A 25,034-nucleotide genomic window follows, 5' to 3' on the forward strand; every position below is an offset into this window, starting at 1 on the left:
TTGGATAACTCCTTCCAGGGGGGCATACTACAATTAACAATTTCTCTGAGTCTAGCCATTTAGCCATTTCCTTTTTTAAATTAAATTTTCTTTTTTTCAGTTAACAAATATTTATTTTTTTCTCCTTCCCACTTCCTCTTAATGAAAAAAAAAACCCAAAATATGTAACAAATATCCATAGTGAAGCAAAACAAAATTCCCGCATTGGCTATGTCCAAAAAATGTATGTTTCTTTTTTTTTTCTTTTGTAGGCAATAGGGGTTAAGTGACCTGCCCAGGGTCACACAGCTAGTATGTGTTGTGTTTGGTCTGAGGCCAGCCTTGAACTCAGGTCCTCCTGACTTCAGGGCCAGTGCTCTATCCACTGCGCTACCTAGCTGCCCCCTATAAATGTATGTCTCATTTTACATATTTAGTCTGTCACTTCTCAGTTAGGAGGCAGGTAACATTTTTCACCATTGATCCTCTAGAATTGTGATTGGTAGTTGGGTTGATCAGAGTTCTTGTTCTGAATCTGTCTAACTACATTATTGTTCAGCTCACATTTCTCCCTCTTTCCCATAAAATAGGATAAATTAATTTACTGGATATTTGTTAAATTCTTGGCAAACTATATCTGTATTATTACCCTGATCTATCAGTTTAATATTTCTGTCAAAAAAAGGAATTAAGCTTAGTCTGGCATGGGACCACCACTTTCTTTCTTTCTTTCTTTTTTTTTTTGGGGGGGGGCTAGGCAATGTGGTTAAGTGACTTGCCCAGGGTCACACAGCTAGTAAGTGTTATATGTCTGAAGCCGGATTTGAACTCAGGTCCTCCTGACTCCAAGGCTGGTGCCCTATCCACTGCTCCACCTAGCTGCCCCAGACCACCACTTTCTTTCTAGATGTTCACTGACAATCTTTTTAATGCTATGTTCTAAAATTTTCCCCAAAATCAGAATCAGTATCACTAGCCTGTACTTTCCAGGTATTATTCTCTTGTATTTTTAAAATTACAGACAATTGTTCTCCATATCGATGATATCCCTTCCATTGTCTATGATTTTTCAAATATTACTGATAATGATTATTCAGAAATCCCATCCACTGGTTTTCAAGCTCAAGGATATAGTTCATCTGGGTCAGGTGACTTGAATACAGCAATGCCACCTAAATGCTCTCTTACTGACTCCTTGCTTATCTTGGGCATCAAGTCCCTTGACATTTTTGTTCTGGCTGGAATTTATGGCCTCAGAAATCTCTTCCAACTCTTAGATTCTGTCTTCTAATCCTAAAGTCCAGGATTCTCTCAATTACCCTGTCTCTTAAGAGTAGCATGTGGTTAGTTGCTTTGCATATTCCCAACAGCATTTGGTTTCACTGCAGGTCTAGGGTCTTCATATTATTAAACTATACACAAGGTTAGATCCTCCTAAAAAAACCATAGGATTTATGCCTGGGAGGAACTGTGATGCCTATGTGGCAGTTTTGTTGTTGCCAGTCAGAGGTGTCAAACACATGGCCACTGGCTTGCAACACTTCCAACTGTAGCCCCAACCAGATTAAAATACAATTAAAATACAATACAAAATAAATAAAAATACAATAGAATAAAGATAATGCAAATATAAAGTTTTCTAAGTCCATCAACAGCTTGAAGGGATCTTTATGTATGATTTAATGGTCTCCATTTCTATTTGAGTTCAATATCACTGGTTTAAGCAGTCCAAAGAGGCTCATTACTCTCTCTTTCTTAAGCCTGTAGGACAACAGCATGTCCCTGTGAGGGAGTGAAATCTCTGAACTGTCAACCACGAGGCACTTTCTTTGAGAAACCAGTCCAGGAGTTACCTCAATTCCTTTGTGACATACGCATGACATAGCTTTTATAAATGCTGCAATATCCTCACTGTCCACTACAGGGTACTCAAGCTACAAGTGCCTAGGCTGCTCCCCTAGTGCTAAGTGGTTCAAACTCATGGTGACTGGGTATAAAGCAATCTGGGAGATGAAATGGAATATTACTCAAAATATCAAAAATCTTGGTTTTCTTCTTTCTGCTCATGAACCCCCAACATTCATAGGACTCAAATACCCAACATACTATGGCCTCATAATTTGTTGAACAAGATAAAAGTGGAAAGAAAACCATTAAGTGTTCCTAGATGGAGCCTTCTCCCTACAACCATCTCCCAAAGCTTTTTCCCACTTTCCCTCTCAATTCTTCAGGCATTATCCAGGGAATTTCCTGGAACACACATACCTGCAAAGTAATTGGGGGATAGAGAAGTATACCAAGGATCTCAACTTTGGGGACCAAATCAAGGGAAATAGGATATAACAGTGAAAGAAGCAATTTTTCTGTCCAAATCACTAGCCCAAAGGAGTCTTAGCAGCTGCCTAGACCCAGGACTTGGGACTGATCCGAATCATCTCTATGACTTGAGTCTAGGACAGTCTTGGTTGGCTGTATGAATCTTTGCCAACAGAAATAGCAGCAGCTCCTGTTACCCCACCACATTATGGAAGCATGCCCTTCAGTGTCCAGTGGCAGCAGCTTCTTGCTCCCTGTGGCTCACCTAGCAATTAGAGATTTTAAATCCCAAGAGCATCAGATGGAAGAGAAAGAAAGCCAAATCTGGGTGGCAGCATCCAGACCTCAGCCCTTCTATCAAATCAAATAACTTTTTGTTTGTTGGGAGCTCACACTCACTGAGACTCCCAGAGTTGGGGAAGGGGCCAGTAGAGTACAAACACAAATCATCAGACTTCCCCTCACCCCCAATCAACATCATCACTCTTGGCCCAGAGGAAAATAATCATGATTCAAATTTGACAAGAAGGCAATACATGGACACAGGTTATAGTTCTGTAGAGCCTAGTCTAACTCCCTTGATTTTATAGAGGAGAAAACTCAGAGGGGCTAAAGTGATGTGCTTAAGGACATACATTAATAAATAGCACATTTAGGATTCAACCAAGGCCTTCTGACTCCAGAATTTCTGGTCTTTACATCATACCATGCAAAGTGGACTTTTTCTCCAACTTAACCTCCTTGTCTGAGTAGAAGCCTATATCCTTTGCTTTCTGGAATATCAGATTCCAAACTCTCTACTCCTTTTAGATGGTGTTCCCTAAATATTGTGTGATTCTGATTGTGGCTCCTTGGTACTTGACTTCTTCCTTTCTGACTGCTTGCAGGATTTTTTCTTTAACCTAGAAGCTCTGGATTTTGACTATGATATTGCAGTTGCTAGTTTTCATTTTGGAGTTTCTTTTATGAAGTGACCAGTAGATTCATTCTATTTCCAGTCTGCCCTCTAGTTCTAAGAGATCTGGGCAATTTTCTTTCAAGATTTCTTAAAATATGATGTCTAAGTTCTTGTTTTGGTCTTGGCATTCAGATTGATACTTAAATTTTTCCCCTTTGATCTGTTTTCCAGTTTAGTTGCTATGAAATACTTTATATTTTCTCCTCTCTTTTCAGTCTTTTGACTTTGCTTTAATATTTCTGGTTGTCTCATGGAGTCATTGGTTTCTATTTGGCCCATTTAATTTTCAAAGATTCATTGTTTGGTCAAGGTTTTGTACTTCTTACATCAAAAGTATTAGTACCCTTTACAATTCTTCCATAGTTCTCATTTATAATTTTTTTCCTTAAGTGTTCTCATTTCATTTATTTAAACATTATTTATTTTAATTCTAAAAAAAATATCTTTTGCTTCATCTCTTCCGTGAATTCTAGCTAAATTTGTGTCTAAGCTGTGTTTTCTCTGAAGCAATCTCCTTGTCTGGAAACTGTTACCATGTAGGCAGTTTGGGCCAGCCAGTGGCACAGTGGATAGAGCACCAGCCCTGAAGTCAGGAGGACTTGAGTTCAAATTCAGACTCAGACACTTGATTCTTACCAGCTGTGTGACCCTGGGCAAGTCACTTAGTCCCAATTGCCTCACACACACAAAAAAAAATGTAGTAAGGTTCTTTTTCCTTCAGTAAAGTTTACCTGATCCAAATGACAAATGCTATCTAATTCATTCAAAAGAAGGATAATCAAATTTTGCATGTAATGAATAGGCCTCTGGATTTCTAGCTAAAGTTTGTGATACCTGATCATTTTTCTATCTTCAAGAAAGTTCTTTTTTCGTAATTAAGTTTTAATTTTTTCTATAGACAAAAATTGGTTTTCTTGGGGCAGCTAGGTGGCGCAGTGGATAGAGAACCAGCCATGGAGTCAGGAGGGCCTGAGTTCAAATCCAGTCTCAGACACTTAATACTTACTAGCTGTGTGACCCTGGGCAAGTCACTTAACCCTAATTGGCCTCACCAAAAATAAGTAAATAAATAAATGAAAATTGGTTTTCTCTCCCTCCTGCCGCACTATGAGAGGAAAAAAAGAAAAAAAACCCATAAATATGCATAGGCAAGTAAAATATTTTTCCATTGGCAATGCCAAAGAAATTATGTCTCATTCTTCACCATGAGTCCATCAATTCTCTTTTGGAGATGGGTAGCATGTGCAAATCCAGCCTCAGACACTTACTAGCTAGCTGTGTGACCCTGGGCAAGTCACTTAACCCCCATTGCCTCCAAAAAAAAAACCACTTAAATTAATTAAAAGTTAAAACAAACAAAAAAACCCCCATAGAATATCAAAGCGGAAAGAAGCCTTAGAACAAAAAACTGGAAGTGGTCTTAGAAGTTATCTGGCCCTGAAGTCAGGAGGACCTGAGTTCAAATCCAGCCTCAGACCAAACACTTGACACTTACTAGCTGTGTGACCCTGGGCAAGTCACTTAACCCCAAATGCCTAAAAAAAGTTTAAAAAAAAGATGTTATCTGGAAGGCAGTTTCTTTTTTTTTTTCCCAGCCAAAGACAAGGTTTATTAAAGATCCACCATATTGGCCAGACTCTTAAGGAATCTAAACATTTGTGATGCTCGTATTGACAAGTGGACTAAAGTAAATCTCAACCCCTTGGAAGGCACTGTCAAAATAATCTATTACTTTATCTCCTCTCTCCTTCATTTTATAGGCAAGGAAACTAAAATCCAGAAAAATGAAGGGACCTGTCCAAGTTTAACCAGCTTGTCTGTGTCAGAGACAGGATTCAGTCCCAGGTGTCCTGAGGTCCAGTTCTGTGCTCCTCCACACTGTCTCTCTTACATTCTCTTGCTTTCTCCTTTCATGCTTTATCATCGTCATTATACATTCTTTTTTGAATGCCTACTGAGTGACAGGCAGAGAGTTAGGCTCATGATACGCTAATAATTTCCACTGTCTTTGATATAACACGTAAGTCACAAAAGGTAAGCAGACTAGATGGTCTTTAGAGTCCCCTCTAACTCTGAGTTTCCATAAGAATGCTGTATTCTGGCACAGTGCAGCCAAAAGAGCAATGGATTTGGAGCTAGAGTTCAAATCTCAGTTCTGTTACTACCCTACTTAAGAGACCTTGGGCAAATCACTTAACTTCTCCCGCCTCAGTTTTCTCATCTGTAAAATGAAGGGATTAGCCTACATGGCCCCTAAGGTCCCTTTCAGTTCTAATCCCATCAGATAAGGACGACATAGCACCTCAAAATAACAGCAAAAAGCAGTCAATTGTTGGAAGGCAGGGTGGCTTGACATATAGGATTGAAGTAGGGTCTTTGTTCTTTGAAACTGACAGTAGGAGGCACAAAAGACTTCCTCACCTTCTTGGATTATTCAGGGAAACTATACTATTCATAAAATCAATCAAGCGTTTAAAAAGTGCCTGTTGGATAGTAGACAACTTAATATATATGAATATGTACATACACATGTATCTATATATCCATCCCTATTCTTATATCTATCTATAATACTGTGCTAGGTGCTAGATAAACACAAAATATTAAAGCCTGAGGGAACTTTGTTGTTGAGTCAAGTCCTACTCTTCGTGACCTCATTTGGGGTTTCCTTGGCAAAGATACTGGAGTGGTGTGCCATTTCCTTCTCCAGCTCATTTTACAGATGAGGAAACTGAGGCAAACAGGGTAAAGTGACTTGCCCAGGGTCACATAGCTACTAAGTATCTGAGGCTAGATTTGAACTCAGAAAGATGAGTCTTCCTGACTTCAGGCCTAGTGCTCTATCCACTACACCACCTCGCTGCACTATAGGAATTTAGAGATGATGTTGTCCAACTTACCCGTTTTATAGAAAAAACTGAGACCTAGAAAAGAGCTCTGACTTGTACAAGGTCACGTTGATAGACAGGAAGTAATAGAGGGGAGACTAGAGCCAAGCCCAGCTCACTGAGGGTCCAGCACCTTCTCCTCAGCCTCACTCACCCTCCCCATATAATCTAGTTCCCATACATTCACTTGTAGGACCCAGACACAGCAGAGCTCCTTAACAGATCAGGAAGCACAGGAGAAGAAAGACGCTGTCCTAAGCAGCCCAAATTGCTAGGGAGAGTTTTCTAAATTAAAAACAATTTTTTCAGCTACAAACATTTGAATATGAACATCAGTAGTAGCTCCAGGCAAGAAAATCTGATTGAATTAATTTCTTCTGTGTACTTTTAGCATCTTAAAGCAAGTCATAAAATGTTTTGGTTGTGGTTTGTGGGGCAAATAGGGGAGTGATGGTAGCAACCAGTTCTCTGGAGGGAAAAAGTATGCAGGACATACTTTGAAGTTTAATCTGTATTATTAACATTTTCTTGATCATTTTTTTAAGTCTAGACAATCAACAAAACAATAAATTGAGCCTGGTTATATAGTGTTCTCTGATTTCCAAGGCATAAATACACTGAAAATTGAACTTTCTGGCTCTGGAATGGTACAAGCGGGCTTCAGCACACCACTAGAAACACCCAAGGTCAACAACCTTAAAAACTGGTTATCACATGATGTGAGTAAAAGCCCTCTGATTTCTATAATTAAATAGTTGTCAAGCCATTAAATCCTGGATGACTGGCAACTGGACTTGCACTGAAACGGACCTTATAGATAAACTTGACAAGGCTCCACCATTTTACAGAGAAGGAAAGATTGTCATTTGCCTAAAGTCATACAGCTAGTAAGCAGGAGAGCTCTCCTTTTTTCTCCCCATGGTGCAATATGCACTAGCATATGAAACAAGAACCCAATTCTTTGGCAACTCAGTCTCTGTTATTAACTAGCTCTGTTCCTGTGGTTTGGTGGGAAAAGGTCCAGATTTGGAGGCAGAGGACCCAAGTTTGAATTTTGGTTTTGCTAGATATAATACCTGTGTGACTTTTGGCAACTCATTACACTTCTCTGACCTCCAGTTTTTTCATTTGTCAAATAAAGAGATTGGACTAAATTATCTCTAAGGTCCTTTTCAGCTCTAAATCTTATAATCCTGTTACTTCCTCTTTCAAAAACTCAACATTTCCTATCTGTATGAAGGACAACAGCTATTCCCATCATAAAGTGTGGGGGTGGGGGATGGGGGAGTGAACTAAGTTATTTCTAATATCTGTCTCTTGCTTTTGATACCTAATATCTTATGTTCCAAGGTCTCTTTTAGCTCTTATATAATACTTTAAGGTTCACAATATACACATCATGTGATTTGATTGATTATAAGCTTATCTCTAGCTTAAATATTCTATGATTCTAATCAATAATATTTCCATGAAGAATATTTTATTTTATCCCAAATGTGCATGAAACATAGAAGTGTGTTTTTACCTCTCAGACTTTGTTCTCTTCAGTGAGGATATAGGATTGGGCCAGCTCATAAGTCTCCTCTTTTCACCTCAACAATAGAGGTTGATCTTCTCTGGACGTAAAGATAAAATCTTTTCCTTTCCCTTTTTTTTTTAAGGCAATTGGGGTTAAGTGACTTGCCCAGGGTCACACAGCTTGTAAGTGATTGGTCTGAGGTGGATTTGAACTCAGGTTCTCCTGACTTCAGGATTGGTGCTCTATCCTCCTTTCTCTTTTACTAAATCAATCAATCAACCAACTAGTATTTCTCAAGCACCTGCTACAAGCCAAGCACTGTGCTAAGTTCTGGGAATACAAAGAAAGACAGAAAAAAAAAAACAACTATTCCCTGCTATCAAAGAGCAAACAGTCTAATACTAAAAGAAATTCAAACATTATTTTTGCTGTCTGATACAGTTTGTAATGGTCTGGTCCCCTCTTGGAATTTAAAGGTCTCTCCAATTTCAGATAGTCCCTTTAGGCATTCACACTACCACTGGATTCCATCCACTTTGCTTAAATTACCCCAAAGTTATTAGTTCTAGTAAAGGAGGATCTTAATAGACCACCCTTAATGTCTTTATCCTTGTCTGGTAGAAATCTCATCTCTTATTACTACTTAGAAAAAACAGCTTTATTTATTTCAGAGAAAGCTGGGCAATCTAACTGTGGTGATTAAGGGTAACAACAGCTCATTTAGAAAATGTGTCAGGGAAATGAGAGTGGGGAGATGCAGCATGCTTGTTCCGCAAGCTTCTAAAGGTAATGGCAAGAGGGGGTGGTGGGGGCAGTGCACAGCCAGAGAACAGCATTTGTTTGGTTCCTACCCAGTGAGCACGAGGTGCAATGTTTGGGGATGTGCAATATGGTATGTGGGCGAGAACTGCCCATTGAAGGAATGCATTATGTCAGCACAATATCAGCTAGCGAGTGTTGTCCCGTATATTCCAAAACAACCCTCAATCAAGTGACTTGGTGCTATTCCCAAATCAAATACATGTTCTGCCTGACTGAATATGTTTAAGTTTCTTTTTATTCGGCAAAGTTTCCACCATCCTTGCCCACATAAATCAGTGCCATCTTGGCAACTTAACTAATTGAAGAGAATTTGGGGCTCACCAGGCTTTCTTCAACCTACCTACCTACAGTCTTTCCATTTTTTTCTCATAGCACTACATTTCCCCACATTCTATACCTCCCACCCACCCCACTCCATCCCACTAAACTGGTGTACTATCTACTCTCCCTCTCACTCCCAAATATACCGTACAAGCCCGTGCTTTTGTTTATGCTAATCCCTGTGCCTAGAATACCCTCCCTGCTTCTCTATGCCTATTGAATCCCTACCTATCCTATATCACATTGTTTCACAACTCTCTAATGCACTTATCAAATAGGGTTGTTATATTCTGACTATCTCTGTTTGTGTCTCATGCCCCATTAGACTGAAGTTTCGTGAAGGTAATATATGCTTGACATAGTGCTATATCCTAAGGATACAAAAAAAAGGAATAAGAAATAATCTCTGCTCTAGAGTAATTTAGTCTATTTGGGAACCTAGGATGTATGTGTAAAAGGCTATTTAATACCATACCTGCACTAATGCATTTAATGACATGCCTTCTCGAATACTTCATCGAAATGGAGATAAGCCTGGGTCTTCAAAAGCCACGCCAAAAGCTCTAGCATGTCCTACCAAGCTGAAAATAATTTGAACTCAGGCCTAGTAATACTCTGTGTATCTATCATCCAGGGACCAGCCTAGCTAAGTTTGGAGAGGCTAATCAACAGAATATTGACTATTAGGTTCTTAATATTTTTGGATATGACAAATCATGAAAACTGTTTGACTTTTGTGGGTGGAGGAAGGACCCACACTGATGAAATAGTGGATATTTAAAGTACTGAAATTAACTGTAGGTAAAGGAAACACACCAAAAGAAGCAAGAATTCCACGGCAAATCTAAAAAAAAATGAGTTTGGTTGCAGAAGAGGAAGAATAAAGAGGCAAGTCTGTATAGACATGGTAGGGGGCTAGATTGTGGAAAGCCTTGAAAGACTATGAAATTTGGTCTTCAGGCATTTTCTCTGGCTGTCCCCCATGCATAGAACACCTTCCCTCCTCCACTCTAACTACTGACCTCCCTGGTTTCCTTTAAGTTCCAACTAAAATTCCACCTTCTACAGAAAGCCTTCCTCAACCCCTCTTAATTTCAGCGCCTTCCTTCATTGTTAATGGTTTCCTATTTATATTTAATATAGCTTGCTTTGTATATATTTGTTTGCATGTCATTTCCCCCATTAGATTGTAAGTCCCTTGAGGACAGGGACTGTCTTTCATCTCTTTTTTGTATCCCCAGTGCTTAGAACAGTGCCTGGCATATAGTAGACACTTAATAAATGTTTATTGATTGATTGATTGATTGATTGATATAGTTTGTGGGCACTGGGGAGCAGTTGTCTGAAGAACCATATAATTTCAGAACTGCAAAGAACCTTAGAAGACAATATTAGGAAAGGACTTGGGGATCAATATTAACTCCAGAATCAGAGGACTTGGTTCAAATTCCATCTCTGATTTTTACGACCTGTGTGACCTTGGGCAAGTCATTTAAACTCTCTGAGCCTCAGTTGCCTAATCTATAATATGAGAGGGATAGCCTCTGAGTTCACTTCCAACTCTAGATCCATGAGCTTATGATTCTACGATGATTATATAGTCAAGCGGCATGGTAGATTAAGTTCTGGACATGAATTCAGAACAATCTGGGTTCAAACCCCACCTCTGACACTTACCAGAAATGCAAATAGGTGAATCGCTAAATCTCTCCACTCCTCAGTTTCTTATGAGCCTTGAGTGAGCTAAGATAGATGAAACAATTTGTAAACCTTAATGTGCTATATAGGAGAGGCAGTATGGCATAGTGGCTAGGGGGCTATCCATAGAGTCAGAAGACCTGGGTTCAAGTTCTGTCTTTGACATTCTGACTGTGGGATACTGGGCAAATCTCTAAACTTTTCAGTACCCCAGGCAATTCCCTCAGATTAGAAATTACAAAACATGTGCTTATCTGTATTGGTAAGAGAATATCCATATCTTCAGAGGTTAGAGCCTCCAAAGATGCTATGTGAATGACAATTATTATGGGAAAAAGTTATTTTTATTATTATTTTTATGAGAAAAGTTAGGCCCAGACAACTCAAATGATTTGTCCTAAGGTCACAATATAAGTTATTTGTAGATCCAGAAAAAAAAGCACTTTTCCCCCACAAAGCCTTAGATCTCAGTACTTGAGAGATAGTGTACAGTTGAGGAGAAAAAGAAATTAATTTGGTGTCAGAGGAGCTGGGTTTTAATCTTGACTTTTCTACTTTTCTAGTCATGTGACCTCGGGCCAGTCAGTTTATCTCTATAGACCTTAGCTTTCCCTTCCCTAAAATGAAGTGGTTGCAAGGAGAGCAAAGACCAAAACAAAGACATAATATATGCCCAAACAGTCCAAGCTGCATTTTTTGTAGTAGCAAAAAAGTGGGTACCCTGGGGAATGACTATATGGGGAATGCATGTAATAGAATATTGCACAGTAAGAAATGTCAACCATGTAAATTTCAGGGAAACTTAGAAAAACTTGAATAAATTGATGCAGAGTGAAGTTAGCAGAACCAGGAAAAAAAATCAGTCACAGAAAATAGTTGAAATACACCTCATCCCTCTCAGTAGAAAGGTGGGGGGCTATGGATACCAAATGTTGTATATACTATTAGACCCAGTAGATGTATGAGTTGGTTTTGCTTAGTTATTTTTATTTGTTATAGGGGAGAGTTCAATGTGGGGGGGTGCTGGCTAGCAGATTATGAAATATTGTTGCTGTTTGTCCTTCATTCTTGAAGAAGACCATGACATCAGGAAAGTGATGCCATAACTTGTGAGTGAATTGGATTTAAGTGAGGGAGGGCTGTGCAAGGTCACCAGCTTCACTTGCTCCTCCAGAGCCATCTGGGTCCAGTGGCAAGTTATAGATCAGGATAAATAGAGATGGCCCCCAGCAGATTATGAAATAACTATAGTATAAAAGCAAAAAGCATAAATAATATTTTAAATATATTAAAAATAAAATGGGGGTTGAATTAGATGATCTCCATGATTCCTTCTTGCTCTAAATGATCTATGATTTATCCTACATATATTCTGATGCACCTAGACATTAATAGGACTGTAATGGAAAACAGAATGTATTGTACAAAAGAGTAGTTACTCTGTCTAATGATCTTCATACCAATGACATACCAGGTTTATACTGTACAGATAAAGTTGCAGTTCATAAGTTAAGGGAGATACATAATTTTTCAAATACATACCAGACACCCTGGATTTTATTTGTTATAGCCAGTCTGTGTGTCCATATCATAATCTGAGGTCATCAATAGGAATTTTGTCCCCTATTTAGAGGAGAGGGTATGAAAAATTTATCGGATGGTTTGGCAGATTAGGCCTGAAGGGGAAAAAAAACCCTAGAGAAATGCTTTCTTCCCAAACTCTATTAACTGAATCTTTTATAATTCCCACATAATATAATGAAAATAAAATCCTATCTTTTTAACAGCAATATTATTTCTATGATGCTATATACACACACACATAAAAAACTATATATAGATTATAGTATCTGTAATCATATATATATAGTTACACACAATACACATATGTATTATATGTAACTACATATGGCTATATCTATATATCCTCCATGTATATTACATAAGTTCATATTTACACATATAAATGTATATGTAAATATAGATTTGTATAATATATACATACCAGATACCTTTATTTTATTATTTTATTTGTATGTGCGTGTGTGTGTGTGTGTGTGTGTGTGTGTGTGTGTAGTTACAAATACTATACTCTCCAAGGAGTCAAAATTATGTATCTCTCAAAGGATATGCTAGCCCACAGAAAGAGACTAAAGCACATTACAAGGACTTGTACCTAAAAAACTGTGTAAAAAATCATCAAAGAGATATATGACTGGAAAAAGGAGATGGGCTGCTCATTCATTACAAAGAGAGTAGGGGAAATACCATAATGATGAGATCAAGGTCCCGTGGAAATGCTGAAATAATGGTCATTGTTGTTGAAAGAGAATGGATTTTGTCCGTGGTTTCTATGATTACCACCAACCAGGCAGAATTTTGAAGCCTTGGAATTGGTTAGATTCTAGCTTTTCAGAAAGATATGAAAATTGCATAAGTATCATAGCAGGCACACACTTGATGTAAATAACTGCAACTTCAAGCCAAGGACTCAGTCAAGGGAGACAAACAGTGGTGATATCTAGAACTTCCAATATTAAATAAACCAACAGGAAGCCTTTCACTCTCACTTTCTCATGCTCAAATCCTCTTCCTCTTAGGTTCCAATCTCTAAGATGCTTGAAAATGTTTTTACAAGATCATGGATCATCTTATCTTAGGTATAGTTATCTGAGGGGTTATTTCTGTCTCAAAGGAGGAGAAGTGTGAATTTTGTATGATTTCCCAGCTCCTAAATATTTTCCAAGCTTGACAATGCAAAAGAGCTTTGGTCCAAATCAATCAGAGGAAGTTGACAGCAAACAAAAACATTTCCCTCCAAATAGTTTTCTTGCAACACTTTTTTAAATGGTAAACAAGTAACACACTTTAAATTAAAGGAGTATCTGATAATTTTTGTTTTACAGCTGCAAATATTAGGAAACCTGTATAATTTCTATTCATTGCACTTTTCTTCCCCCACAAGGTATTCATGAAGAACTGGCATTCTCTTTGAAATATGACTATTTTTATAATCATTTCAGGTATTTTTATTTCTTCCCATCTATCAAATTTAACTGCCTAACCTCAAGTCACATGAAAGGGTTTTAAAGAGAGGAATATGATAGAAGTTTAAGATGCAAACTAGATATTTCTATTTTTGCCCAGATTTCACAACAACAAAAACAGTTTTTTTTTAAAAAAACTCATCTCTTTTCTTCTTTGGTTATGTACTCAAACCAGTAAGAGACCCAGGGCTGTTTGATGGTTGAGGACACAGTTGGTGGCAAGGAATTCTCATATCAATGAAATCAAGAATAATTTAAATTATTCAAATATATATATACATATGTTTAGATTTTTTGTCCTTATATTCCCAGCCCATAATATAGTGCCTAATGAGTAGTAGTATTTAATAAAGGTCTGTTGAATTGAATTCAATTGGATAGCTAGGGGCGGTTTCAAGCACTTAACACTTTTTTAGTTATAAAGGTAAGACCCATATGTACTTACTGTATAGTTCTGGTTTATATACAGTAGCATCAGTTTTCCTTTGTGATATCTATATTTGACAATAAGACAAATCTATTTATTTAGCACAACTGTAGTATTCTCTAGCTCAGAGGTGTCAAACATGACCTTGCTTTAGCAACACTCCTGAGTATGGCCATTAACAGGTTAAAATGTAATTAGAAAATATTTAATGAAATAAAATTAAAATACAATAAAACATAGATAAAGTTAATATGTGGTATTCTAGGTCATCGTGTGCCCCAGGGATTCTTATATATGATTTAGTGGCTCTCCTTTCTGTTTGAGTCTGATACCATTGCTCTAGCTCATTCTCCCAAGGTCAGGCAAGCTACATGCCTCACAGAGCTCTAGGCCCATCTTGAGAGGTTAAGAGGTTAAGGTATTTCTTCTCTAATGCTATTGACCAGAGCCCCACACCACTTGTATTTCCCTTACTCTTAGCCATCAGTGAGTGACTAGCAACCGTATTCCATTTAACCAATCAACATCAATTAGCTTTCACAAAAAGATACTTATTATGAAGGCATAGCAAGAACAGAAGTATGAATATTACCCTTTCCAAAACCTTGCAGACATCCTCTCCCATATCACCTTGGTGCATTGGGAGAGTAGGCTCAGATTCAGTACAGTTTCAACATAACATTAGTCCCACCAAGTTCACTCCAGATGAGGCATGACTGCTGAGTGAGTTCTTGTCTGAACTACCAGTGGGCTGGGTCCCAAAGGTGGTTCCTGAGGGCATTAATGCTAGGATGACTGCAAAACCTGCCTTGGACTTTGGGATGCCTGGACACCAGGACAACTCACCTGAAATTTCAGCACTTCCAGAGTTATAGTTTCCAATCCCTTTACCTAAAACAAAAGAATAAAAGACCAGGCAAAGGACTGAGTCCTGTTTTCATAAGGCCATACATCAGGCTCAGAGAGTGAAAGCCAAAACCCTCTCCCCTTACAGCACTGTTTCTTACCAGAAGCTATCAGTGAAGGAGTCAAACCAAGAACAAAGATTCACCAAAAGAGAAAGAGGCCAAAGCTGTCTATGGTCTTCTGAAAGTGTCCCCAAGTCCAGTACTTCAGCCAAAGAGGCTGCTGTCCCTCAGTGGTAAGCAGATCAGAACCAGTTATAGAATATCTATGGTTACTCCAAAAACTCTCCAAGGTACTTCCATTATATGTCATCACAACTCCCTAAGAAGCAGGATCCCCAGCCTCTTCCATTGGGGGAATTACATCAGTGGCACTCTGTGTACATGCCATTTCCTGTTACACAATTTATCTTGGCTTCTCTGACATAGGATTTTGGCAGGCTAGGCCATATTGATGGAAATTCTGATATGTCCTACCAAGTTGTAAGAGCTGCAAGTATGGGTGAATCTTGTCCATTGCTTCAGGAACTACCTAGTTAAATGTGGAAAGATAAACACTAGAAGGTAGACTTCTAGGTGGCAAATTTTTTTGGCAAAGGCAAAATGAGATTTTTTAGGGTTTGCAATCTGCTTTGGTGGATGGAATAACCATACTGATGAAACCACAGATCTAAGTGTCAAAGTATATATACATATATTCGCTGTGTGTATAGAAAAATACATTAACTAAAACTATTAAATTGGATATTGTGAATTTAGGACATAAATTGGGTGAAAATTTTGCTTTGGAAAAAAGTGTTGGCTAAGCAAATTAACAGTATAAACATTTCTACCAGGCAAAGTCAATGTAAATTAAGCAGATGGACTATTTTGAAATGAAAATTTCTGGCTTTATTCCTAATGAATCAAATTAGTAAGTTTTGAAAAATTAAATAATTATAATTCATTTAAAGAATAAAAACATAGCCTGGAGTAACATATTCTAAAAGATTCTGTGATTTTTTAAACAATATATAGAAGGATGAATTAATTTAAAAGGAATGCAACCAAATGTAGGTCCTGAGGACTATTTGTCCTAATGTTCATGTTCTTGTAAATGAGTGCAAAGTTTAGCGATTTGTGTCAAATGGTAGAAATTAATTCACTCCTCAGAACTCTGATTTTAAGCTCAGAGAAAGTCCTCATCCTTCCAAATCAGCTTTCAAAGGATGAACTTTCTCTGAAATTCTCTGCCTGGAACTAACTTAAGGCAGCTAGGTGGTGCAGTGGATAGAGTGCTGGGCCTGGAGGTAGGAAGACCTGAGTTCAAATCTGGCCTCAGACACTCACTAGCAATGTGACCCTGGGCAAGTCACTTAACCTCTGTTTCCCTCAGTTTCCTCATCTGTAAAATGACCTGGAGAAGGAAATGGCAAACCACTCCAGTATCTTAGCCAAGAAAACCCCAAATAGGGTAACAAAGAGTCACATACAACTGAACAACAATAAACTAATAGTGATCATAGTGCCTCCAACTTGATAATCTCACAAAACTAGCTTAACTTTATCAAATATGCATCATAATTACAAAGTGCATTATTTTTAATGAGGAATTTTGGAAGAACATTTTCAAATATCTGTGAGTTTGCAGTGGTGAGACCAAAATCCATAGGCTCCCCCTCTATGTCACAATTGAAGACTTTTATCACCTAGTGGACAGAAAATATACAACATGTTTAATTTTTTTTAATGTATTATCATCCCTAGGTTAAATGTTGTTCATGGTGAAACTTTAATTTTGGAGATTAGAAATAAAAACAAGAATCCAGAATCTGGGAGGTTATGATTTTCAAATTTGAAAAATTCACATTTCGGTAGTATTACTGTTAATTGTTCCTTTATTCCTTTCCAATCAGGGGAATTAATGACTAGCAAGATTTTTATCAGTGTCATTCAGAAACACCCCTTCACTTTTGTACGTACTGTGGTAGAGGCAGTCACCGAGAATTACCACTTGCTCACGACAACCAATGTCTCCCTCCTCTGGAGAGAGGTGCCTGGAGTGAGGAACTCTGAAGTAGGATGTGATGGACCAAAGGATGACTTTAACTGGTTCTTCATTAGTGTAATATGCCAGAGCTTTTCTTTAAAAAAAGTTTTTTTTTCTATCAGATTGCATGCTGTCTTGGGAAGGGGAAAGGGGAGGAATTTATTAATTTTTAATTAATAAAAAAATGGTTTTTTTCTGAACTTCAACACCAAAAAAAGAGCTTATCCATAAACACAACAGAACATAAAAGAAGTATTGTATATGAAACTATGAATTTCCATTTCATACTGCTAGCTGAAAAAAAAAAAAGATCTTACTTTTAAATCTGTCCTGTTCACCGGGGTTTCTTTCTGTTCTGGCTAATTTGTTTAGCCAACATTTTTTCCAAAGTGAAATTTTCACCCAATTTATATCCTAAATTCACAATATCCAATTTAGTGGTTTTAGTTAATGTATTTTTCTATACACGTAGCAATTTTATTTTTGGTTTGGCTCCTATTGGTTTTAGTTAATTCCCCCCCCCCAATTAATACAAATCTATTTTCTCTGTCTCCTACCTACTTCCCACTGGGGAAGGGGAAGGGGAAGGGGAAGAAAAACAAAGCCCTTGTAACTAATACGTAGAGTGAACAAAGCAAAATTCCACATTAGCTATGTCCAAAGAATATGTGCCTCATTCTACATCCTGAGTCTACCACCTCTCTGTTGGGAGGTGTATAGCATGTTTGACCATTGTTCCTCTGAAACAGTGGTTCATATTGCATTGATCAAACATCTTAAGTCATTCAAAGTTTTTCTTCTTTACAATGCTGTTGTTGATGTATAAATTATTTTCTTGGTTCTATCCACTTTACTTCGCATCATTTCATACAAGTCTTACCAGTTTCTCTGAGACCACTCTTTTCATCATTTTTTATAGCAAAATAGGATTCAATTACATTCACTTATAATAATTGGTTCAGCCATTCCCCAATTGATGGGAGCCTCTTTGATTTCTAGTTCTTTTCCACCACATAAAAAAAACTATAAATATTTTTGTACATAGGAGTCTTTTTTTCTCTTTTCTCTTTCTTTGATTTCTTTGGCCTCTTTTCCTTCTCCATCCTCCAATTAAAAATGGATAGAAAGAAAAAATAGAACCCTTTAGAACAAATATGCACAACAAAGCAAAACAAACCTGAATTGAGCACATCTGACAATGTATGTCCTGTTGTGTGCCTTGAGCCCATCACCTCTCCATCACTAAGTGGATAGTACATTCCTTCATATGTCCTTTGGAGACACAGTGGGTGTCATCACACAGATTAGAGTTCTTAATTCTTTCAAAGTTGTTTTCCCTTACTATGTGATTATCCTTGCACATATCATTCTTCTGATCCTGTTCACTTTATATAAATTCTTATTATCAAAGATTCTCTGAAATTGCCTCTTCCATCACTTCTTGTAGTGCAATAATATCCATTACATTTATGCACTATGATTTCTTTAATCATCTCCCAGTTGATGGGAATTACCTTTCACTTGAATTCTTTGATTTCCTTTTTTTACTCCTTTTTATCCTCCATCAGGATTGGGAAGATCATGTGCTTGCGACTACTTCTCCCTTTGGTATTATTTCCCTTCTTAGCCCCTCTTCTTCTCCATTCCAGGTTGTTTCTCTGTTGAGTGTGGTATGTTTTTCTTTTCTTTTTCTTTCTTTTCTTTTCTTTTCTTTTCTTTTACTGAGGCGATTGGGATTAAGTGACTTGCCCAAGGTCACACAGCTAGTAAGTGTTAAATGTCTGAGGCTGGATTTGAACTTGGGTCCTCCTGTATCCAGGGTCGGTGATCTACCTACTGCACCACCTAGCTGCCCCGACTGTGGTATATTTCTGCACCACACTCTGTGTAAGCTGAAAACTCCTTTGTGTCAGACAAGTGAAGCTCATTTGATGCCAGCTCCGCTAGCTCCTTCCTCCAAGTCAATATGCTCTTCTTCTTGTCCACCCTAATTATGAGAAATAGCGAGTCCTACTCTCTTCTTCTTCCTTTCTACACGAGTGTACTCCTGTTGGAGGCAGCTAGGTGGATCAGCGGAGAGAGTCAGGAAGACCTGAGTTCAAATCCAGCCTCAGACACTTACAAGTTGTGTGATTCTGGCCAAGTCACTTAACCTCTGTTTGCCCTAATCCAGTGGAGGAGGAGATGGCAAACCACTCCAGTATCTTTGCCAGTAAAACCCCAAGGACAACATGGTCCATGGGGCCATGAGGAGTCGGAGACGACATTCCTTTTACCCTGCCTTCTCCTTTTCTCTTCAAACACCAGAAAGAGCAAGTCTACCCAGGACCTCTTTTTCTTATTTGACTCCCCAGTACCCTTTGAACATATTATGGTTTCCGAGGGGCACTTGTTTCTGCTCTCCCTGTTAGAATCATCATGCAGCTGCTTTCAGTTGCTTAAATAAACTCACCATCCTAGGTTTCTCTGGAATCTTGTTTTTAAATTTTAAAGTTCCTCCTCCACTCTGGTCTTTTCATCAGAAATGCTCGAAAGTCTTCTATTCCATTAAAGATCCATTTTTTCCCAGGGGGAGTATACTCAGCTTTAGAGCTCAAATTATTCCTGGCTGCAAGCTTATCTCCTTTGCCTTTTGGAATATTCCTAAGATCTCTCATTTTTAATAGAGGAAGGAAAAAAACCCCAACTATTTATTAAGCTCCTACCACCATTATGTGTGCTTATGCTAATCACTCATTTGATCCTCACAACAACCTTGGGAGGTAGCTGTGATTAGCATTCTCATTTTACAGTTGTGGTCCTTGAGGCAGATAGAGGTTGAGTGGACTTGTCCAGGGTCATACAGCTAGTATCTCAGGTTAGGTTTGCTGCTTACGCCAGTTTTGGTGCTGGTCTCCTTTCCAAATGCATGTGGGCTTCTGGTTGACTTTGTGTTCAGTTCTTAGGTGGAAGAAATCACTTTAGTTTCTCATTGGATTTCTTGAGCATTATTTGGTTTGCTGGGAATTTGAGGTTTTTGCCGAAGTGGGTATGTAACTTCCAAACAGATGAGAGATTTACACTGTGAATTCTGAAAGAGGGTCATGGACTTCTCAGTTTCTGATTCTAAGCCTTTTTATCTTGTTGATATCTCTGTTTTAGGACCCACTTGAATTGACAAAAACTGAAGATTACAGTCAAGAGGTTCAAAACATGTTGTGCTGTGAGGAAATACAATACTATCAACACGGAAAAATCTATTTTTGCTCTGATTATGGACATGTTACCAGTAGGCTGGTAGCAAAACCACCAATAAAACTCTTTTATATCTACATGGTGAATACTTCCCAACACACAAATATCATTTTATATTCTATCAAAATGAAGAGCTCTTTAAAAGTTTTGTTATTTTCTAAGGGGATGATATTTCTTCTGGCAACCTTCCCCTCTGCAGATGTCCACTTACTTTTATTTTGGTGAGCTATTAATAAGTTTTATCCTGTAAGATGACACTGAACACATCATCAAAAAGGATATTATTATCCCAAAAAGAATTATTAGAAAACAAATGTTTCCCATTCTGAGGAAACCCACCCCAACTTCTGCTGCAGGTATGTTATGCCTGAGCAAAAAGAAAAAAAGATCAAAACACAAATAGATTTCTGCCAAACAGATAACGTCTTCAATTTAGATGTCCTTGGTATTCCATAAACCATCCAAAAATTCAGCAACAGCAGTTACTGCCTATGTTCAGGACACTTTGGTCAAATGAAAAAAACCTCCCCTCCCCCAATAAATAAATCAGATTTTTATTGATTAGAACATGACCAAGTGTCAGCCAGTTTGTTGTGCTGGCTGATCAACTTCTTTGATCAAGGCTTTAGAAACTACAATAACTTAGAATCATAGAATGTTACTTAAACACTTAGGATATTAGAGACTATTAAAATGGAAAGGATCTTACAAGACAATTATTTATTTGAGATCTTGTTCTACACAATTACTGCTCTAAACCCATAAATACACTCCAACTCTTAATGGTTATAGGAGGAAGTTTAGCCTTCTCCTTCCCTAAAGCTACAGTCATTAGCATCATCAATTCAGAGCTAGAAAGGAACTTAGAGGCCATATAATCCAACCCTCTCCTTTTACAGATGAAGAATTTAGACCCAGAAAACTCGAGCGACTTGTTCAAGGTCACATGGATAGTAAATGGCAGAGCTGGAATTTAAATCCAAGTCCTTTTGTGCCAAATCTACTACTCTTTCTAGTGGACCATTTGAGCCATGTTCATTAGAGGGAAGAATTTTTAAAGACTTTCATTTACTCCATAGAACTTCTCACTTCACTCTTCTTTCAATCCTGAAGAAAAGGAAGAAGTATGCATCTGGACAACATACTAGATAAGACGTGGGTACAGAGCTCAGGAATAAAGTTGGTCCTACAGATAGTCATTAGGTAGTTATCTATGTGGCGGTGATAGTTCTTCGCTAAGGCTATGTTCTTTGGTTCCATTTCCTCCCTCATCTTCTAGCAATGATCCTTTCTCACTTGGCTCCTTCCTTCAACCTGCTTGGGTCTCTCCAGTTCTAAAAAGCTGTCCTTAATCCTTTGATCCCACTCAGCTACCATCACATCTCTCTCCTTCCCTTTGCTGTCTGAACTTGGCTATGCTCCTCTGATTTTTTTGCTTCCTCCCTACTCACACTCTCCTCAGGCCCTTGCAATTTGGTTTCTAACTCCATTGCTCTTCAAAAGCTGCTTTGTCAAAGGCCATCACTAATCTAATCAATAGATCCAAAGGCCTGTTTTCAGTCCTCATCCTTCATGACCTGTAGCATCTCCTCATTCTAAAAAAATCTCTCTTCCTATGGTTTCAAGGTCACTACAATCTCTTGGTTCTTCTGCCTTACTAACCACTCCTATCTCCATTGATTTCCTATCTCATATTTCTTAATGTGGGTATTACCAAAGGTTCTATATTCTGTCTTCTCTTTTTTTGTCTTCCTTAGCACTTTCAATCACTCTCCTATGGCTCAACTATCACCGCCACATAGATAACTACCTAATGACTATCTATAGGACCAACTTTATTCCTGAGCTCTGTACCCACATCTTATTTAGTATGTTGTCCAGATAATTCAGACTCAACATTGAGTAGAAAATCTCTCTAATTTCTAGAACGGAGCTTATTTTCTTTTTCTCAAAACTGATTCTTCTCATCAATGACACTACCATTTACCCAACCTCCCATGCTCAAAATCTTGGTGTCAGTGTTAACTCTTTCCTCCCTTTCACCTCTTGCATTGCTCATCCAATTAATTACTGAGTACTACGCATTCTATTTCCATGATTAATAAAAATATATTTTTATTTGTATCTTTAGTTTTCATATCACCTATACTTCCTCCTTTACTCCTCGCCTTTCCCCTCTGAGAGCCACCCCTTATGACAAAGAATTAATTTTAAAAAGAACAAGGAAGAGAAAAACTCAGCAAAACTAATGAACACGTTAAAAAAAAATCTGATGTTATATGCAGTATTCCACACCTGTGAATCCTTCACCTCTGCAAAAGAGTAGGGGGAGAAGTCATCTCATATTACTTCTTTGAGGTCAAGCTTTTTCTTTATAGATTTGCAGCATTCAATTTTTATTGTTTTTGGATGGTTGTCTTTTCCATTTACATTGTTTTAGTAATTTTGTATATTATTTTCCAGGCTCTACTTACTTGTCTTTGCATCTGCTCATGTACATCTTTCTACACTTCTCTATTTATCATGTTTGTCATTTTTAACAGCATAATAATAGAATATTATATTCATGTACTGCAATTTATTAGCCGTTCCACAATCAGTCTTCTTTGTTTCCAGTTCTTTACTATCCCCCAAAATGCTGCTATAAATATTTTAGTGTATATGACACTTTTTCTTTTGTCATTAACCTTCTTGGGGCATTAAGAGATAAAGAATCTGCGGAGATAGGAGTGGTTAGTGAGGCAGAAGAAAATGGGGCCTCACACTAGAATCTCTGGGTCAGGGGGTATGGACATTCTGGTCACTTTATTTGCATAATCCCAATTTGCTTTCCCAGAATTGTTGTATCAGTCCTCACATCTACACACCATTTTTTGTATATAAACCTACTTTTATTCCTATTGCTAACACTCTAGTGTGGTTGTTCAGTCACTAAATTGTATCCAACTCCACATGACCTCATAAACTTTTTCCATGAAGTTTTCTTGGAAAAGATACTGAAGTAGCTTGCCATGTTCTTCTCCAGTGTGTTTCCAATTTACAGCGGCAAATAGGGGTTAAGTGACTTGCACGGGTTCACACAGCTAGCAAGTGTCTGAGGTTGGATTTGAACTTAGACTTTCCTGATTCCAGATCAAGTGCTTTATCCATTGTACCGCCTAGCTGCCCCAACATTCTAGTACAAGACCTTATTACCAACTGTCTGGATTATTGCAATAGTCTCCCAAAAGTCTGCTGGTCTCCCATCTCTCACTATTTAAAACTATTGTCAGACATCTTCCTTATGTATGATGCTGGGTCTAACAACAACAACAATGATGGCAAACATTTGCATAGCATCTCTTATGTGCCAGGCACTGTGCTAAGTGCTTTACAATTATTTTCTCATTTGATCCTCACAACAACCCTGGGAGGTAGGGGCTATTATTATCTTCACTTCACATATGAAGAAACTGAGACAAGTAAAGGTTAAATGATTTGCCCAATCTTATAGCTAGTAAGTTTCTGAGGCTGGACTTGAACTCAGGTCTTCATGACCACTCTTTTGCTCAAAATCCTTCAGTGGCTCCCTATTACCTATCAAGTTAAGTTAAAATGCATTTGTCCATCTTTTAAAGCCTTTTACAACTTTGCACCACCCTACCTTTTCAATCTAATCTCATACTACTTCCCTCTACTCTATCATCCAGTAAAGCTGAACTATTCACCTGTACATGTCCTATAGATGTATACCCTATGTTTTCTCATTTCTAGACCTTTTGTGCTTGGAGTTTCTTTTTGCCTGGGATACCCTCCTCATTCTTCCGTGCTGTTGAATTCCTATTCATCCTTGAAAACCCAATTCAAATGCCACCTCCTTCAGAAAGTCTTCCTTCCCAATCATCAATGATCTTGAGTACCCATAGAGTATTTCTTTGAATTATAGTTATTTGTACATGTATCATATGCTCCAACTAGACTATAAACTCCATGAAAGAAATGGCAGTGTGGTGAATAGAGCACTGGACCCAAAGTCAGGAATATCTGAGTTCAAATCCAGGCTCAGACACATAACTAGATATGTGAACCTGGGCAAGTCAATTAACCTGTCTGCTTCAGGTTCTTCATCTGTAAAAGGTGATAATAAAAGCATCTACCTCCCAGGGTTGCTGTAAGGATAAAATGAGATGTTTGTAAAGGACTTTGTAAACTTTAGAATGCTATGTAAGAACTACTACTACAACATCAACTCCTCCTCTTCCTCTTCTGTATTTTCCCCAGCTGTGAGCCCAGTGTTCCATTATGCAATGGGAACTTAATAAATAGTTGAATTGAATAATTGCAGCTATATTTTCTTTATCAGTATTATTTGGGTATGAGGATAGAGGGGGACTTGGAGTGTATATAATAGAACTATGTAGTCTCAGAATGGTGTTAACATATATTTCCAAATCCATTCATGAAACCCACATGTTACATTAGCTGTTTACTCATTTAGAGCATTGTTCCTATGGGATAATTTCTGCTCAATAATACTTTCCCCTCATCTTACTTTTTTCCGCACCAATTAACTACACTAGGTAAAATAAACTGTATTAACATGAGATATGATTTGAGCTAATAAAAATATGCATTCTTACAGATTCTTATTGGAAAAGGGAAATACATATGCAGGTCTGTCCAGATGAGATGACAAAGGACATAACACAGCAAGTTTACTTTGTAACTGCCAACACATGGTGAGGCTATGGAGAAATAGTACGCTATTACACTGTTGGTAAAACAGCTCACTAGGTGAAACTTTTTGGACAGCAATCTAACAACTTACAAGAGTAATAAAACTGATCATATCCTTTGTCCTGACATTCTATTGGTTTGACTATATCTGACTGTATTTTGAAAGAGAACATTA

The sequence above is a fragment of the Vombatus ursinus genome, unplaced genomic scaffold (assembly GCF_900497805.2).
Source record: "Vombatus ursinus unplaced genomic scaffold, bare-nosed wombat genome assembly UNPS02014786.1, whole genome shotgun sequence".
NCBI lineage: Eukaryota > Metazoa > Chordata > Mammalia > Diprotodontia > Vombatidae > Vombatus > Vombatus ursinus.